This window comes from Lissotriton helveticus, chromosome 7 (assembly GCF_964261635.1).
Source record: "Lissotriton helveticus chromosome 7, aLisHel1.1, whole genome shotgun sequence".
NCBI lineage: Eukaryota > Metazoa > Chordata > Amphibia > Caudata > Salamandridae > Lissotriton > Lissotriton helveticus.
In genome coordinates this window covers 1,019,232,859-1,019,240,823 of record NC_136068.1, presented here as the reverse complement: position 1 = coordinate 1,019,240,823, position 7,965 = coordinate 1,019,232,859, and positions in this window count along the sequence as shown.

Sequence of the window (7,965 nt, the reverse complement as noted above, 5' to 3'; positions counted from 1 at the left end):
TATTTGACTGTCAGGTTTTAGGAATAACTAGGACCTGATATTCAGTGGATAATGTAATGTTTTACACTGAGCCCCGGCATAGGGATTTCAGGGCTGACTTAATGTGGTTCTGTTTCTCTGTGTGCAGACACATCCTGAATCTGCTAATATTGTCCCCATTGCAGTTTGGCAATGAGTTTCTTCTTCTTCAGAGACCACTGTATATCCTATTTTACTGTTGTCTGCCCATAGGTGATGCCAGCGTCACCTCAATACAGTCATTTTATTCGTGACTCCCTGTCAAGCTTGCTGACAGCCACTTTGCCCCAAGCCCATCTGGCTCTCAGGTCCATGATCAGCCCCTGCTCTCAGCCCCTCGGCTCTCTAAATGCTGAGAACTAGCTGAATCCGTCACTTTCAACATGGCGGCGACGGAGCCGGAAAGCAGGAATTCCATGATTTATCCACAGAAAACAAAAAGTACCTGGGGCTCCTCCAAGGAGCGTTCTTGTCTCTTGGGGTGCCCCTAGAAGGTCCCCAGCGAATGAAATGTAGCGAGACGTGGGATGAGGACCGTTGACATTTCCTTCCCTGCACATTGGTGTTACTTAGTCCAGCCATCCTTAGGGTAGCCTTCCCCAAATAGTTTTGCCGTCACTTTTTGTTGAATCTTTTTGGCCTTAGGACTCCGAGCACTTTACCACTGCTGATCAAGTGCATGTGCTGCCTTCCTTCTAAAACGTGTGTAATTGGTGCCTACATGATTGGCATATTAAATTTACTTCCTTGTAAAGTGGTTATACCATATACCTAGGGCCTGTAAGTTAAAAGCTACTATTGGGCTGCAGCATTTATTGTATTGTGCCACCACCCAGAAAAGTAGCCTTTCAAACAAGTGACTCACACCTGCCACTGCAGACCTGTGTGTGCGGTTTACTACCATTTTGACTTGGCATTTAAAACTACTTAACAAGCCTCAAACTTCCCTTCTATTATATGTAAGTCACACAGCGTGAGGTACAGGTTACAGCCCTAAGGGCAGGGTGCTAAATTCAAGTGAAAGGCATGCTAATGTACTATGATGCTTTGCATGTCCTGGTAGTGACAAACAGCTAAATTCATTTTTCGCTACTGTTGCCTACCCCATCTCATAGATTAGAACTGGAAATTCCTTAATACACTTTTAAGCTACAATTCCTGATCAGAGAGTAGCAGCATTTTCATGTTTAATATCTTTGGAATAGTAAAGATAAATCCTCCTTATTGAAAAAGGTGGATTTAACATTAATGTTTTAGAAAATGCCACTTTTAGAAAGTGGATATTTGTGTACTTCCTGCTCTGTGTGCTTGACAGCCTGTCACCAATATACAGGTCTGGGGTAGGTGACAGCTACACTTCAGGCATTCCCAAAGGATGCTCATTCACAGCAAGTAGCAATCAGGCTACAGCAACTGCCTACTTGCTCTTTCATGCATTGAAATCAGAGGCATAGCAGTCAAAGGTGCAGCGAGAGTAGCGGAAGCATTGCAGAGCAGAATCAGGCCTCTGCATTTCACTACCTAACTGGGGGAAAGACAAACAATTTTCTTTACCGGCATTAAAACCATTTAACATTGTTGTACCATTGACTGAAGTCATGAGTTAGAATCCCAGCAAGGCATACTCAGCCTTCCATCCTAAGGTCAGTAAGATGAGTACCATTATATTTAGTATTAAATATTTGGGAGCATAGCAGGAAAAGTATAGATTCTTATCAACCTTTGAATGAAACAACAGTTGGCTGCACACACATCACATACATCTTTACAGTAAGTAATTGGAGCCATCTAACTCTAATTATGGAAATCAAAATTGTTAAGCCTTTAAAGTTAGTAGTTTGTACACAATTCCTGTTATTTTAAATTAGTTACAGTTATTGTTTTTTGTTTTGCAAGATTTTAGTTCAGAGGAAAGAAGCAGTGCTTGCTATTAAGTGAGGAGAAGGCAGACAATAGGCAGAGAGTGCAGCAACAATGGCAGACATCAGGTTGTGGTTGGGAAAAAACACTGGAGCTAAAACTCCACTGAATAATGCAGGACAGAGTTCAGCAGGTGAGAAAAAGGAAGTCATTAGAAGAAATACACCAAAAGTAAAGGGAGTATGATCAAACAAAAAGACAGAGAGTTGTACATAAGAAATGGCTTGAAGATTTTTAATGGGCAGTGATTGAAGAAAAGGAAACTAACTGAGCTTTCCTGGAAGAGTTCAGTTTAAAAAACATGCAGATGCCTCCACTCATATCATCTATTGGGACGATCTAATCAGGCACATTGCTAAACCTGAAGTGACATCTCATCATCATCTGGTATGAGGCTGATGCCCTGTGATATGATACATTCTTGTGGCCCTGCTACAGAGCCCACTCAAGTGTAAGATTCCTTTTCAGAACTAATGGGAGTCTGATCCTTCCCTCCCTACAAAGCTCTGTTGTACTCAGCAAACTCTCGGTTTGGAAAAGGGTCCCATAATGCCTCAAAATGGTGACTTCTTCCCCCTTGTGGAACTTTTACTTACTCTACCCTTTCAGGACTGTGCCTGACCTCAAGAGGATTTCTAGAATTCTTTCGGACTATGGCTCCCCCGCACTACTCTGACAATCCCTGAGTACACGTGACCTCTTTCCTGACAGCGGAGTCCGAGCGTTATGTCCGACGCCCGGTGGAGCTGCTCTGTTCAGCTAATGAGGAGATCGGACTTGGTTCACCCCCTGACCGTCACCTGCCCAGCCGGACCTTGGGCACAGTTTCTCCCCTTCTCCCTGTCTCGCCCACCCTCCCCCTCATAGTATTTCTTCCGCTCTGCTTTTGCCTTGTCTCCTTTCTGTCCACCTGTCTGACCAATACCCGTTTGAGCTTCCTTGAGAGCTATAGGGGAGACTGGCCTTGGACTACTCCCCTGACCGTCACCTATCCATTCGGTCTTTGGCTGACTTTACCTCTGTCTCTTATTCCATCTTCCCCCTCGTCCTCTCCCTTCTCACTCCCCCTATCTCCCTTCTCTCTCTACTGGTCTCTTCTTTTCTCCCATTAATGTGTCGCATATATTTGATGTAACGTGTAATTGTTATTATTGTTGTAACTTTGCTGACCTTATGTTAAGCGATCTGATAACTACGGGTCTAGCCAGCGCTAAATAATACTCTTTAAATAAAAAAGTCTCAAGTTTTGTATTATAGAGTTAGCAGGAAGTTTAAGTATTTTCTATATGTTGGTGTGACAGAAAAATTCAAAAGGGAGACCTTAGAACGGCACAATAAAAAGCAAATCACATAAAAATGCATATCACATGAAGCTGCAATTCAAAACCCACAAGAGACCTGCATAGTCAATCAATCACAAAAATGCATGAAAAAATATCGGGCACTTAAACATTCTATTTAACACAGCCTATTATATGGCAAAAGAAGGTGAGACTTTTATTAAGTTCCCAAAACTCTGCACATTGCAGAAAAAGACCAATCCTGACTGGAAGTTGGAAAATTATACCAATGATCAGTCTTTATATAACTTATAATAGTGGATAAATTTGTAATAGCAATTTCAGAGACCATAAAAATGACAATCCGATCATAGATAGAAAATGCTAGGTTCCTCCGTGTTCTGTCAGATGGGTCAACTGACAAAGGAATACAGGAACAGGAACTGATTTATGTACGATTTGTTTCTGAAGAAGGCACGCTTGTTACCCATCTGTGTGACATTGTCAGCATGAAAAGCTCCAATGCATCCGGAATGATGAATGCTATATTACTTGGCCAGCAAAGCATGGGCATATCTCTGGATATTCGGAGCCAGAAATGCATTGGTCTGAATACAGATGGAGTTGCTGTGAACCGAGGCAGTAAATCTGGTGCTGTGAAGCACCTACTGGACAAAGGCTCCACACATCAAGGAAGGGACAATTGCGATCACATTGCAGTTGTGCACTGTGTAGCTCACAATCTAGAACTTGCTGTGTGTGATGTTAAAAAAAAAAGTTCATACTTATCCAAATCTGAAGAAGTGCATAAGGGATGTCTCAAACTATAATATTATTCACCTAAGTGGAGAAGGGAACTTAAAGAGAAAGCTGATAATCTGGAAGAGCAGTTAAACATGTTGGTGGATTGCAGTAAATCAGATGGGTAGTAAGCAAACACAGGGCAGTAACAGCACTTAAGACAAACAGGGAGTCTACAGTACTTCATCTTGAGCACCGTGCTACTGCTAGTGATGAATATTCAAACAATTCCAAAGGATTGCTTCATGACATGAAATCAGAGAAGTTTCTTTATTTCTTACACTTCATGATCGACTTCACAGAGCTGCTTCAGAAAGAGTCTATGGCATTTCAACAAGAAGACAGTCTTATTTCTGAAGCTGCAAGACGGATTGAGGTGCTTCAAAAGAAGCTAATGCAGCTGAAAACAAAGCCAGGAAAAGCACTAACACAATTTCATTTGCTTTTTAAAGGGAATAGTTTTGCAGGGGTCCCATTACTAACAATGGCAAAGCCTGCTAGAAAAGGCAGCTCTAACGAAACTAGTGTCAATGAAGACACTACTGAGTTAATTGAGAGTGTTGTTTCTTTTATAAATGACCCGATTCTGAAGCACATCTCTGGCAAGCCGCACTCTTTTTTTTAACATTTTTAATTTTATGTTGTGACCAGACTCTGTTGAAAAGATTAGAAGTTTTGGGGGTCAGGGATTTGAGGAGCTTGTTAAGTTCTACAAAAAGGTACTTACTGATGATGAAATTCAGTCTGCCCTTGGAGAGTGGCTAGATTTCAAACTGTACGTCTTTCATCGGATGATGCATAAGCCAGTATCCCTCTTCACTCCGCTATTGAAAAAATGCCCAGAAGTTAAACATGTCCTTCCAATTTTAGAAATCATGCTTTTCATCAGTCCAACAACAGCACTGTGTGAACAGGGGTTTAGCAGCATGAACTGATTAAACACTGAGCTCCGTATGTCCCTCAAAAGTGACACTATGTCTGCTTTAATGCGAATCCAAGTAGATGGGCCGGAGGTAGACACTTTTGATCCAACTCCAGCCATTTTGCCTTGGCTGTCAGCAAACCCAGGAAAGAGAATTATTATGGGCCACAAAACTCCTGGTCAAAACAAGACTATTACTGAGTCAGAAGATAGCAACTAGTTTATTGCTATACTCTCTTTGTTCAAATCAGCACCATTTTCAAGTAAGTGCCTATTGCGCTGTGATATTTTACCACAGTGCAAGTGGAAGTGGACTCCTGACAAGTGCCCTGGCACTTCTTCTTTTTTTTTTAATACAAATTAAGCGCTGCCACAGCTACAGCAATATAAACGAAATCGTGGAGGACTTGGCAGCAAAAACTGATTAAAACATGAGCTACATCCTGCCTCAAAGCTGACATGTCAGCGTAATACAAGTGGAAAGCTCAAAAGTTGACACTTTCATCCAACCCAAGCAGTATTGCTTTCGATGAGAGCAAACCCAGGACAAAAGACACATTACTGGATGCAGCCTTCCAGGTCCAATATGCAAAACTGTCCTTATTTTGAAATAACAGGGACTTGTTCTGGCTATAATGTAGTCTCTTGGCTCAGTCTGTTTCAACCTCTTCATTGATACAAGTATGGTCCTGTTGCACAAAGTTATTTCAAGACAGACAGTATTCCAAAGATAGGCCGGCAGCGTTGCATCTGAACAACGCATCCCTTACATCTATGGTTAGCTCAGAGCATCAGCATTTTCACTAACAAGTAAGTGCCTGATATGTTGTTCATGGATGTTATTTCAGTTGCATGTTAAAGTTTATGGGGTATTTTTTGCCATATTTAATATGTTCGCAAACGTTCACCACCTCTGACAAACACATCTTAGGGAGGTACTTAGGTGATGAATTAAAATTTGCCGTTTACAATTTGGTATGCCAAAGTTTTCTTGGATTGTTGGCACTGCAAATGTTTTGAAGAAAATTTGTATACAACCAATTTGTGGGGCGAGTGCATTGATGTTAAGTTGAGTAGATAATTCTAGTCACTAGACCTGGAGGTCAAGTAAGATTCTTAAGATGTGTTGAGCCCTGTATCACTTTAAATAAGTAGTGCTCTGTGCAGTGCTATAATGTGCCTTATTAATGTCAAAGCTTTCACGTGCTAAAGAATTTTTTTTGAATTTTGAAGAGACTTTATCATATTTTACTTGATGTCTATTCTATGATTTAAATGACAAAAAGTTCCAGGACTCGTCTCATGCTCCAAGTTCCAAGCCAGACCCTTGGCTCTTGCTTGGCTCTCCCTGTTAATTTGTTGGCTCGCCCACCTCTAATTCTATGTCAGGAGCGGAGGCTTTAATTATGCTTTCTCTCGCTTTACTGCAAATTTAACAGCAGCCATCAACTATATAGAATGTGAAAAAACTACAAATCCTGTGAACCTCAAGTCCACCCATAGTTACATGCTCTAGTCTCTGCTAACTCAGTTCTTTAACTCCTTCCCCGCTGGGCTAATTCCCCTGCTGTGCTGGGGGAGAGGGGAGCGCGCAGCGCCGCGGTGCTCATGACGAGCTCGGCTCGTCATGCAGCATGGTGGCGCTGTGCTCATGACGAGCTGAGCTCGTCACGACCACGCCCGTTCCAATGGAACGCCCAGCACAGCAGGGGAATTATCCCTGTGTGGGCGCGGCGCAACGGGCGAACGTGCCTCATGACGAGCTGAACTCATCATGAGCACGCAACGGGTTAAGAGCAGGAACCGCTATTTTGTAATGCTTTCTTTACTGCTTCACACCCAGTTAAGTACCCATTTCAATTTAATCTATAAGTATATCAATGATTACTAGAGAAGTTGTGCTACAGTGTGTTTTGATGGTTGACTATTCAAGGGCTCCCTCAATTGTGCGGATGCCCTTTGTGATTGTCCATGGGTGCGCGTTCCTCTCCTCTCTGAGGCCGGGGCACCCGCTGAGTAATTATTGGCCATTGTTGTTGCTTTTCCTCCCTAGGGGGAGCGCTTATGCCTTCCAAGCCCTGCGGCCCTTGCAGGCTTAATGATTTGTGGTGTGGAAGCAGAAAGCCCTTTCTAGCCTTTCTCAAAGGCTAAGCGCAGAGCGCACATGCGCAAACTGCTGTGCTTCATTCGAACACATCGGTGAACAATAATTATTGATTTGTGTGGCTTGCTCTACCGCTAACTTGATCGTAAGGCGTTCTCTGCATTTTGACTGAAAATGTGACCTTATCTCAGCACTATCACACCTTGGTGCACCATCGTATGCCCAGGGTTGTAATAATTCCTAGAGGCTCAGCCTTGAGTGTTTGCAGGCCGCACCCTCACTCTCTAACTTTAGGCTCCGCCTGCTAGCCTAAAGTACCCCTAACTTTAACCTTTTACCAAAAAACATCAGCATTTTCTGTTGACAAACTATCCTCCACTGAGAGTTTAACAGGGAGCAGTACGACCCCTTTGAGGCTGATATACAGTCCTGCCAAGTATCACGCATCAGACGTGACACTAACGCATTTCAGTGTGGTGATCCGCATCACCGCACTGAAATGCATTGTCACGCATAATGCACATGAGAGCTGTCACAGAAATCGCGCTGTAAACAGTGAGTTGTAGGTGGCAGCGCGCATCAGTGCTTGCAGGGGCTGCTCTCCTGTAGGCTTGTGATCCCTCTTCGCAACGCTGGCTCAGGCTCCGAGAGTGGCAGCCAGTCAGTGCTGCTACAATGTATCTTTGTTTTATTCCTGCGGGGCGCGCAGCGGGGCTCTGAGTCACTAGACAGCCTGAGTGGCGCCAGACCCGGGCCCAGCGTTCAGTGTAGCACGTCATAGGAGGACATCACGTCACGTCCTATATCCAGAAAGTGCCGCCGGGAGTTATTAAATGTTGTGATGCCTCCCTCTGATGCGAACTGGCCCATCTGCCGAGTGTTACTAACGTGTTCGTGGGCGACGGGGGGCATCATGGTGC